Source organism: Phyllobates terribilis, unplaced genomic scaffold, assembly GCF_046119375.1.
Source record: "Phyllobates terribilis strain yellow unplaced genomic scaffold, ASM4611937v1 Scaffold_264__1_contigs__length_2628131, whole genome shotgun sequence".
NCBI lineage: Eukaryota > Metazoa > Chordata > Amphibia > Anura > Dendrobatidae > Phyllobates > Phyllobates terribilis.
In genome coordinates this window covers 558,532-568,987 of record NW_027363024.1, presented here as the reverse complement: position 1 = coordinate 568,987, position 10,456 = coordinate 558,532, and the positions used below count along the sequence as shown (strand labels likewise).

The window sequence follows — 10,456 nt, the reverse complement described above, 5'->3', positions numbered from 1 at the left end:
AAAACCAGTTTTATTTAAAAATTACACAGATGTACAGAAATAAAAGCAACATTTTACATCATTACAAATTTTTATACATTGTCTCGAAACATACGAGACTTAAAAACATAAATTATTCAAATAGGATAAAAATTTGCATATATTCAAATTAATAAAATGTTACAAAAATTCAAAATGTGTTCCATACATTGACATCCCATTTTAGGGAGATATTTGGATTATTTTTTTTATCTAATAAAAAATATACATACATTTCACTTAAACAAAAACTAAAAACATCATTTAAAGACAATTCATCATGATTAAAAATTAAAATATTTCGGGCTTTCCAGAGAGCTATTTTGGCGCAATTTATTGTCTTCCATGCCATAATTTTTTGGTCTTCTGTTGGGCATTCCATAAGTCCATAAAGTATTGTGGCGTAGTTAAAGTCTTTGAGGTCTGCCACTTTTTCCATCAGAGGGAGCAATTTTCTCCAGAACGCTTTTGCAAAAGGACAAGTCCATATTAGATGTTTCACTGATTCCTCCTCTTGACATCCGCTTCTTGGGCAAATGGCAGACCTCACGAGTCCTCTTCTATGTTGGAATGCCCGGCACGGAAGACATTGGTGTGCGCAGCTCCAAGCCAAATCTTTCTGTATATTAAAAAGATATTTTGCATTAATGACTTTCCATATATTCAATATTTGTTCATCATCATAGCGCTCAATGTTACATAACTCTTCATTTTTACAAAGACTTTTAATTAATTTCTTACTATTTTGTAGATCTCCCGCTTCTTTACCCCCTAAATTAAAATGAATCACTATTTTTTCTAAAATTAAATAATGCGTTGGCAGTTTAAAAGCATATGGAGATGATAAAACCGTTTCAAACCACCCAAACTTTCTCATAAAAAAAACAGTGTTATAACGCATAAAAAAGGACCAATAGTGATTTTTAAAAAGGGCATTAAAACAGAAGCAAAAAAATGTAATTAAAAGGAATCTACTAAAATCTGGAAAGTCTTTCCCACCTTTGAGCTTTGGTTTTGTTACAATTTCTCTTTTTAATTTCTCCATCTTAGAACTCCAGAAAAAAGTAAAACATGCTTTAGTGATCTTTTTTAAAATATTTACTGGGGGAGGGAAAACCAAACTCAAATACAATAAAAGAGGCAAAATGACCATTTTTATAATTAATACTTTACCCTCCATCGTTAATTTTCTCATATTCCACATACATATTTTCGTATTCACTTTCTGAGCTACCGCCTCCCAGTTATTTAGACCATTATTGGATTCACAGAAAAAAATACCTAAAATATTAATAGAGTCAGTTATTGGAATAAAAACATCGTGTAAAATCATCTCCCCAATATTTAAAATACTACTCTTATTAAAATTAACCTTAAAACCAGAAGCTGTACAAAAGGATTGGATCTGTTTGAGTGAGTTTTGTAGTGATGGTGCATCTCGGCAAAGGACCGCCACATCGTCCATGTAACCCACCACTTTTGCTTCTGTTCCTTTGCTTCCAGGTAGAGGGATACCACATATTTGTCTATCTCTACGGATTGCACATAAAAGTGGCTCAAGAGCACAAATAAAAAGTAGTGGGGACAGGGGGCACCCCTGTTTTACCCCTGATTTTAAAAAAACATCTTGTGTCTTAAAACCATTTACTAAAATCTTACTTGTGCAGTCCTTATAAAACGCTTTAAGAGATAATAAAAACCTTTCTGGTATGCCCATTTTTTCTAAAACCTTAAAAAGATAAAAATGAGAAATCTGATCAAAAGCTTTTTCGAAGTCAATTGATAAAATTGCCATCTTCCCTTTTCTGTTTTTAATGTCTTCAATACAGTCTTTAACAAGGTTTAGATTGTCCCAGATACTGCGCTCAGGCACACCACATACTTGGTTTGAGTGGATTATTTTTCCTATAATTTTTTTAAGGCGGTTTGCACAAATTTTTGCCATTATTTTATAGTCACAGTTTAGTAGGGTTATAGGTCTCCAGTTTTTTAAGTCTGTCTTATCACCTTTCTTATATAATAATGAGACCTCCCCTTTTTTCCAGGATTTTAATAAAACCTTATCATTAAAAACTTCAGTAAAAACATAAAACAGATCCTCTTTTAAAATATCATAAAATTTTACATAAAACTCTATAGGAATACCGTCTGATCCAGGGACTTTTCCAATTTTAAAACTTTTTATGGCTTGTAAAATTTCTTCTTCTGTTATGTTTTGTGATAAAAACTCTTTGGAGGCGGTATCTAAAACAGATGTTATTTCTTCTAGAGAATTTTGCATTATATTTTCATCTATTCTTTTATCATTAAAAAGATTAAAATAGTAACCATGTACCTTTTCCAAAATTTTTCCCATATTTTTCTCTCCATCTATATCTTCAGTTACTGTTTTTTTCTCTCTAATTTTTTTAAAAAAATATCTAGAACATTTTTCGTCTTCCTCCACGTGTTTTATTCTGGAGCGGAAAATGAGCTCTTTCCCTTTTTGTTCTAGTGATTTTGTTATTTCTTCTTTCAGTATTTTAATATCTTTTTCTACTTCTAGACCATTTTCTCTAAGTTTATATAAGGTCTGTAACCGGGTATTTAAAATATTATATAATTCTAGCTTTTCTTTTGCTTTATATATGCTTTTCTTAATAAAAAAATCTTTTATTTTTTTTTTCATTTTATCCCACCAGGCACTTATAGGGACATTTACATCTTTCTTCCTCCTGCAGTTTTTATAAAATTCAATAAAATCCGATAAAATCTTAGAATCATTTAAAAGGGATACATTCATTTTCCAAGTTTTTTTCCCATATTTTTTATTAGCATTAATTTTTACACTAAAAGATAAAAATTTATGATCTGAGAAGATATTATCGTGGGTTTCGCATTTATCAGGTAAAATTTGTTCTGAACCGAATATAAAATCTATTCTTGAACTGCAATTTAAATTGCTCCAGGTAAAGCCGGCCTCTACTGAACTAGTCTTGTTGCATTCTTTATAAATATCAACAAGTCTAAAATCACTTAAAATATTACTTAACATACCGGAAGTTTTATCATAGTTTCTACTTACGGCTGTAGAGCGCCGACTTTCACCCTTTAAAATACAATTAAAATCACCTGCCAAGATAAAAGGTTCAGAGGTATTAATAAATAATGGTAAAATCTCTAACATGTCAGCTCTTTCATTTTTATCTGGGGACCCATAAAAATTTAAAAATTGCCATTTTACACCATTAATAAAAGCTTTAACTAATAACATACGACCTGGTAAAATCTCTTGGATAAAATCAATTTGAACGTTTCCCTTAAAAAGTATAGCTATCCCTGCTGAACCGGTAACATTTGACCCGGACCACACTGATGGGCCACATTTCCAATCCTCTTTGTATTTTTTGTAGGATACTGTGTGCGGGATATTGCATTCCTGTAAAAAGAATACGGAAGCCGTAAGACAAGTTAAAAAATTAAATAATGTTACTCTTCTGGTTTTTGATTTTAGACCCCTCACATTGAGGGAAATGCCCTTAAGTTCTGCCATTGGAGGAAAGTAAAAAAATTATATAAAACAGAAATACTAAACTTACTTCCTATCCGCTGAACCGGCCAGACCACTTACGCTCGAGCTACTTCCCTCGTCCGAATTTATCGTAAGTAAGGACTCCATGGAGGAGGAACTTGACTCACCAAGACAATGACCCAACGCTACATGTGAGTAGCTTGGGAGACAACTAAGCGGAACAGCACCCTGGGTCTCCATGGGCTGGCCATTCAGATCCTTATCAGGTGGGTCCCCAGGTGGCTCCCCTGCACCCAGGGGAGGCCGACACACAGGGGAAGGTTGTGCACAAGGCAATGTACCCGAGCTCACGGAGCTGGCAAGGCCCGGCTCCCCACCGGGGTCAGCAGGGTCCGGGACCTTTGGGGGACCAACGTCCACCTCCCCACCAGGAGATGTGTCCATCTGATCCCCATCAGCCGCTTCATCCGAACCATCTTTCTTCCCTCTGTTCTTTTTATTGGGACCCACCGTAGTCCAGTTAGCCTCAGACTCAGGCCCAGGAAACCCAGTTTTTGCCTCGGGCTCGGTGTCAACCTTCTGCCGGTCTCTTTTGGTTTTACCGATCATGCCCTTTTGTTCCTTTTCTGCCTTTCTTTTAGCCTCCCTGTTGTCTTGGTGCCAACTTTTCCTCACTGCTTGGGGTTACCCTTCATTACCTCTGAGCTTTCCTCATCACTCGAATCGCCCTCTTTGCTCGCTGAGGCTCCAGGTTGTTGTTCCTCCTCCTGAGGGGTGGTCTGACCTGTTGGTTCATTTTCGGATGTCCTGGCCTTTTCCTTCCGTCTCTGTTCGGCCTCCCAGAACCTATGTGGGCATGAAAAATAAAAATGACCAGGTTTTTGGCAGAAATTACATTTTTTATCATGAGGACATTCTTTGGTGTCATGTTCTGTACTAGCACAGTTTCTACAGGTTGCCTCACAGTCATCCTTAAAATGGCCATATTTTCCACAGTTTCTACAAAAGGGTGGCATACCAGAAAAAAAGAAGTCTCCATTTGAGGAACCTATTTTAAAACGTGCAGGAGGGAGTTTCACACCGCCTGGGAAATTAGGGTCTCTTTCACATGTTACTAGAAATTTCCATTTAGACGTCCATATGTGAAACTCATTAAGTACTTTCCCTATACATTTTACACTTTTAAAGTACATTGCAAGAAAACATGTTAGTTCCACTGAAGTAACGAAAGGAGAAAATACTTTAAGGATTACCATTTTTACCTCATCCAGGACGTGCTCGATAACTTGTATCCCTTTTAGAATAGGATTGTTTTTTGCCTTTCTGGCTCTTACCAGGACATCCTGAAAAATGCCTTCCCCGGTGAAGGTGATGTCATAATCGCCACGCCTCGGATAATCCTGGATAGAGAGAATCTCATTCTTCTGCACATGAAAGAGCCCTTCAAGCACGTCCTGGACTACGTACCGCAATTTCCTTTCATCACTTCCGCCCTCTGTGAAATGAATACGGATAGTGTTTTTAAGCCTCGCATAGTGAGGCACGAGGTTGGGGTCAACCTCCATGGTAGCGCAACAAGAAAAAGCAAATCGCAAACCGCTTGCAATCTGCGCCTTTCAGAGTTCTGTAAACAAAAACACCTGAGAGGCTGGGGGGGATCGCAACCCGTTACCCTGGGACTAAGCCCTCTCCCAATAGCAGCAGGCAGGGGAGCCCACCGAAGTGAGTCACCCTGCAAGGCCGAGGAGAGGGGTACCCGAGTACCTTCTGGACCACAGTCGCCTGTACAAGACACTTGACCGCAGCCAAAAGGCCGAGAAGCGATAACCAGAATTGGTTTCGGACTACGGAGCCACCCAAGGATCCTGAAAAGTCCATTTGTGGAGATGAGCTCCTGGACTCCCGTTAAGAAGACATGTTGTCAACCTCTAGATCCCTTACATGCCTGCACTTTTCGGCTTGCTGCTGCTGCAATCCACGCATTTTAGATCTGCATAACTCCACCTCTTTAAACACAGCACCCTCACCCCCTGCTGTTCCCACCCGCCTCAACACCGTTGGAAGGGAGGAGAACCAATTAAGGCGGGGGGTGGGGTGGAACGAGCAGCTGTCTACCCTTAGCAGGAGGGCTGCTGATTACTTACCTCTCCTGCTGCTGCTGGCTGTCCAGCAGCAGACTGAAGGTGGCTGCTGCTGTGCGCAGGTATATAAAGGCTCAGGGCCTAATATGACACGCGCAGCCAGCGTTCCATTGCCACATTCCATCTACTGCAGGCAGGATACCTGGCTGGCTGAATGTCACTGAGAAGCTCACAGAGACCGCCATAAGCAACAGTTTAACAGAATGCCACAGACTAATCAACCAAACTTTTTGGGTTGGGTTCTCTTTTATAGTCTGCAGGCATTAAATGAAAGAAGTCAGTGTTCCAGCAGAGGGAGACAACGTTTCAGAAAAGGCATTGTAGCAAACCAAAAAAGAAATTTTAAGCGCAGCAGAGTAACCAGCGCACATACCTGTTAGCTCAGGTGAGTTTAAAAGGCTGCTGTTGATAACAAGGGCATTTGCTAAATAGATGGTGTGTGTGCAACAATATACTGAAAGGTCAATTATATTGTGCAGCTTATCTCACCACCTGTAGTTATTTAGGTGAAAGCTCCAAAATGCTTGCCTAATATGTCTGTTTATCCAAAAGGAAGTAAAGAGGGAGAGCTAGATAGATAGCATTGCATTACATTACATGGCAATGCAATGCACAATTGCTGAAGTTGAACCAAAATGAGCTTGTCATCTGGCTTCTGCAACTTTGAACATGAAAAATCCAATGAGGAGAAGAAAAGCAAAGCCAAAGAGTCCATCCCAAAATCCGACAAACAAGCAAAATGAACAAAAAACATTGAATTCAATTCTTTCTGATTTTAGAAACTGCATTAAAGAAGGGGTGCACCGGTCCTGGAGATACTGCAATACCAGGTCAATGCGTGGAGTGGACAGAGCAAGCTCTTTTTCCATCTCCCTGTTCTAAAAATCCATTTAATATATGGTCCCCAGATAGGGGACGTATCAGATATTAAACTGATAAGAACAGATTTTTTTTTTTTTTTTTTTTTTTTTAAAACCATTCAGGTTTAGTTTTTATATAGCAAAACCGAATATTATTCTTCGAATAATTGCCAAAAACTATTCATCATCATGGTTTTCTCCTCTTTTTTAATTTCAAAAATGATAAATGCTTCACACTGAAATACATCCAATTATAAGCGACAACATCTCACTCATATAAAATATCTAAACTCATTATCGTAGGCCATAATCCCAATTACATTCAAGTCCTGACACTAACCTTGCTTTTTAACAAAAATAACCTGCAATTCCTAACTATTGCATAATACGTATAAAACATAATTGTTGCACATATTTCCAACATCAGAACTTCTCTTTTACTTTCCTTCCTTCAAACAAAGTAACCTTCTTCTCAGGCACCCAAAAATTCTTTATTTCCACCTCCATTTCTTCCCTCATTTCCTCATTTAAATCATCTAACTCCAAATTCCAGTCAAGAATCTGCTCTTCTTCTTTTTCCTTTACCTTCTCCATTTTCTCCGATTTTCCTCTACCATTGTCACTTGCCTTCCTCACCTTCTTCATATCTTCTTCCATAAAAAAGCTCAGTTTCTCTTTATACCTTTCCACCTTATCTCTTTTCTCGTCGGATCTCACACATGCCACAAAGTCTTCCTGCTTTTCCATCGTAACTTTCCCTCCTTTGCCACCAGTTTCCCAGTAACAAAAGCCTGCTTTCCCTTCTATAAACAGCTTTCCAACCGAAAATTCTTCGTCTTGTTTCATCCACAACAAAAATCTTCTCTTACCATTCCATACTCCGATTCGATTCATATACTCTTTTTGAAACACAACCATCACAGTTCTTAATTTCAGATACCCTAAAACTTCCTCTTGTCCAACGAACGGATCGTCCATGTACACAATAAGGCTCTTCGGTTTCCCAACCACCGAAAAATAAACTCCAAATTCACTCTTCTGTATGCTCCGACCTTCTTGCCATAAGCGAAAGAACTGAAAACATTTCTCTTCATCTCTTAAAGTCACATCAAAAACATTTCTGTTTCTATTTTCCTGCATACATAATATGTCCGATTTGCATAATCCATGCGTTTCCAAAAAGCACAGTACCTCTTCTTCTCCCAGTATTTTCCTCTTTGCATTATCCTCCAGAAAAATTCTCAAACAGTTCTTCTTCTTCCAAAACTCCATTTTCTCCAAAAGTTCCGTCTGTCCACACGAAATCCTGTTGTCCCAACAGCTAAGTGTTGGGACAGCCGCCCCCTACGAAAGTAGTGGCAAGGTGATCGCCTCTCGTTGCCCGGGGACTAATCCAACTCCCTAATAGCAGCAGGGGGGTGAAGCCCTGCTGAAAGACAGAACGATCCCCCCAGGCCAAGGAGCCGGGTACCCCGAGCACCTCTCAGCCAAGACCAAGGCAGCAACCACTAGATCACTACACTTGATCTTAGCCAAAAGGCCGAGAAGCGATAACCAGAATTGGTTTCGAACTACGGAGCCACCCAAGGATCCTGAAAAGTCCATTTGTGGAGATGAGCTCCTGGACTCCCGTTAAGAAGACATGTTGTCAACCTCTAGATCCCTTACATGCCTGCACTTTTCGGCTTGCTGCTGCTGCAATCCACGCGTTTTAGATCTGCATAACTCCACCTCTTTAAACACAGCACCCTCACCCCCTGCTGTTCCCACCCGCCTCAACACTGTTGGAAGGGAGGAGAACCAATTAAGGCGGGGGGTGGGGTGGAACGAGCAGCTGTCTACCCTTAGCAGGAGGGCTGCTGATTACTTACCTCTCCTGCTGCTGCTGGCTGTCCAGCAGCAGACTGAAGGTGGCTGCTGCTGTGCGCAGGTATATAAAGGCTCAGAGCCTATTATGACACGCGCAGCCAGCGTTCCATTGCCACATTCCATCTACTGCAGGCAGGATACCTGGCTGGCTGAATGTCACTGAGAAGCTCACAGAGACCGCCATAAGCAACAGTTTAACAGAATGCCACAGACTAATCAACCAAACTTTTTGGGTTGGGTTCTCTTTTATAGTCTGCAGGCATTAAATGAAAGAAGTCAGTGTTCCAGCAGAAGGAGACAACGTTTCAGAAAAGGCATTGTAGCAAACCAAAAAAGAAATTTTAAGCGCAGCAGAGTAACCAGCGCACATACCTGTTAGCTCAGGTGAGTTTAAAAGGCTGCTGTTGATAACAAGGGCATTTGCTAAATAGATGGTGTGTGTGCAACAATATACTGAAAGGTCAATTATATTGTGCAGCTTATCTCACCACCTGTAGTTATTTAGGTGAAAGCTCCAAAATGCTTGCCTAATATGTCTGTTTATCCAAAAGGAAGTAAAGAGGGAGAGCTAGATAGATAGCATTGCATTACATTACATGGCAATGCAATGCACAGTTGCTGAAGTTGAACCAAAATGAGCTTGTCATCTGGCTTCTGCAACTTTGAACATGAAAAATCCAATGAGGAGAAGAAAAGCAAAGCCAAAGAGTCCATCCCAAAATCCGACAAACAAGCAAAATGAACAAAAAACATTGAATTCAATTCTTTCTGATTTTAGAAACTGCATTAAAGAAGGGGTGCACCGGTCCTGGAGATACTGCAATACCAGGTCAATGCGTGGAGTGGACAGAGCAAGCTCTTTTTCCATCTCCCTGTTCTAAAAATCCATTTAATATATGGTCCCCAGATAGGGGACGTATCGGATATTAAACTGATAAGAACAGATTTTTTTTTTTTTTTTTTTTTTTTTTTATACCATTCAGTAAAATTTTTCAAGCAACAATCAATAGTATAAAAACTCATACTACGTTGCCCAGTCTTACATCATAATGGTACTTTATTTCATATTTATAACTTTATACTGAAACAGTTGTGATACCTTTTGAATGGACAAAAAACTATAAAACATACCATTATCATAAAAAAAGACAGATCACAACACTTAAACAAGGACTTACTGGTACTTTACCAGTGACCTCCATTTTTTGACTTTCCAAAAACCTTCTGAATCAGAGCCACCACCGCCACGGCTGTCCCATAAATAAACTATGTATAACCTTGACAAAGCCATCCTAACACAATTATTAACTGAGATTATTTTCCTTTTAAATAAACACAAATTCCTAACGTCCCACAGACTTTCTATTACACATGCCATTATCAACCACAACAATCTCTCTTTCACCCGGCTACTTGCACCCATCCCAAACATTACCACTCTCCAATTTATAAAATTCACGCCCGCTAGTTCCTTGCATAAACCACCCACTCCCTTCCAAACACTCTGAGCATAATCACAATTCCAAACCAAATGCATAACAGTTTCACTCGCCCCACATCCATCCCTCGGACATACCTCTGTTCTAATCAGATCCCTCCTCTTCTGTACCTCTCTCACAGGCAAAATCTCATTCAAACTCATCCATACGATATCACGCTGCCTATTCGATATTCCTTTTATACTCAGGTTCCTCCATACACACAACGCTTCACTCGATCTCAAGCCCCTAATGTTACATTCAAACTCTCTAACACGCATTCTTCTCCTTACATTCCTTATCACTTTGAAATCACCCATAGGAACATCCAACAAATCATGCTTGACAACAAATTTTTCAACAAACTCATACCACACTGGACATTTAAACGAAACAGGCACTCTTGCATCCCTTCTCATCCATTTCAACCCAAACAACATCCATCCAGCCATATATTTAATCATAAAAGCCGTCTTGTTATCCCTACCTAACAGAACAACCACCGTTTTAATATAATTTAAACCAAGACAAAATTCAAAATTTGGGAAATCCATTCCCCCATGTTCACGTAACTTACAC

The 10,456-nt window shown here is 39.3% G+C and overlaps 1 non-coding gene and 1 pseudogene across 1 annotated transcript; both read right to left on the bottom strand.

Annotated features, from left to right (window-relative positions):
• Positions 1–6,463: 6,463 nt before the first annotated feature.
• LOC141219345 (U2 spliceosomal RNA) lies at positions 6,464–6,649 on the bottom strand. Its single transcript, XR_012287878.1, has one exon. It is a non-coding gene; the product is annotated as a U2 spliceosomal RNA (small nuclear RNA).
• A 2,542-nt stretch (positions 6,650–9,191) lies between these two features.
• LOC141219357 (U2 spliceosomal RNA) lies at positions 9,192–9,392 on the bottom strand (annotated as a pseudogene).
• Between the last annotated feature and the right edge of the window lie 1,064 nt (positions 9,393–10,456).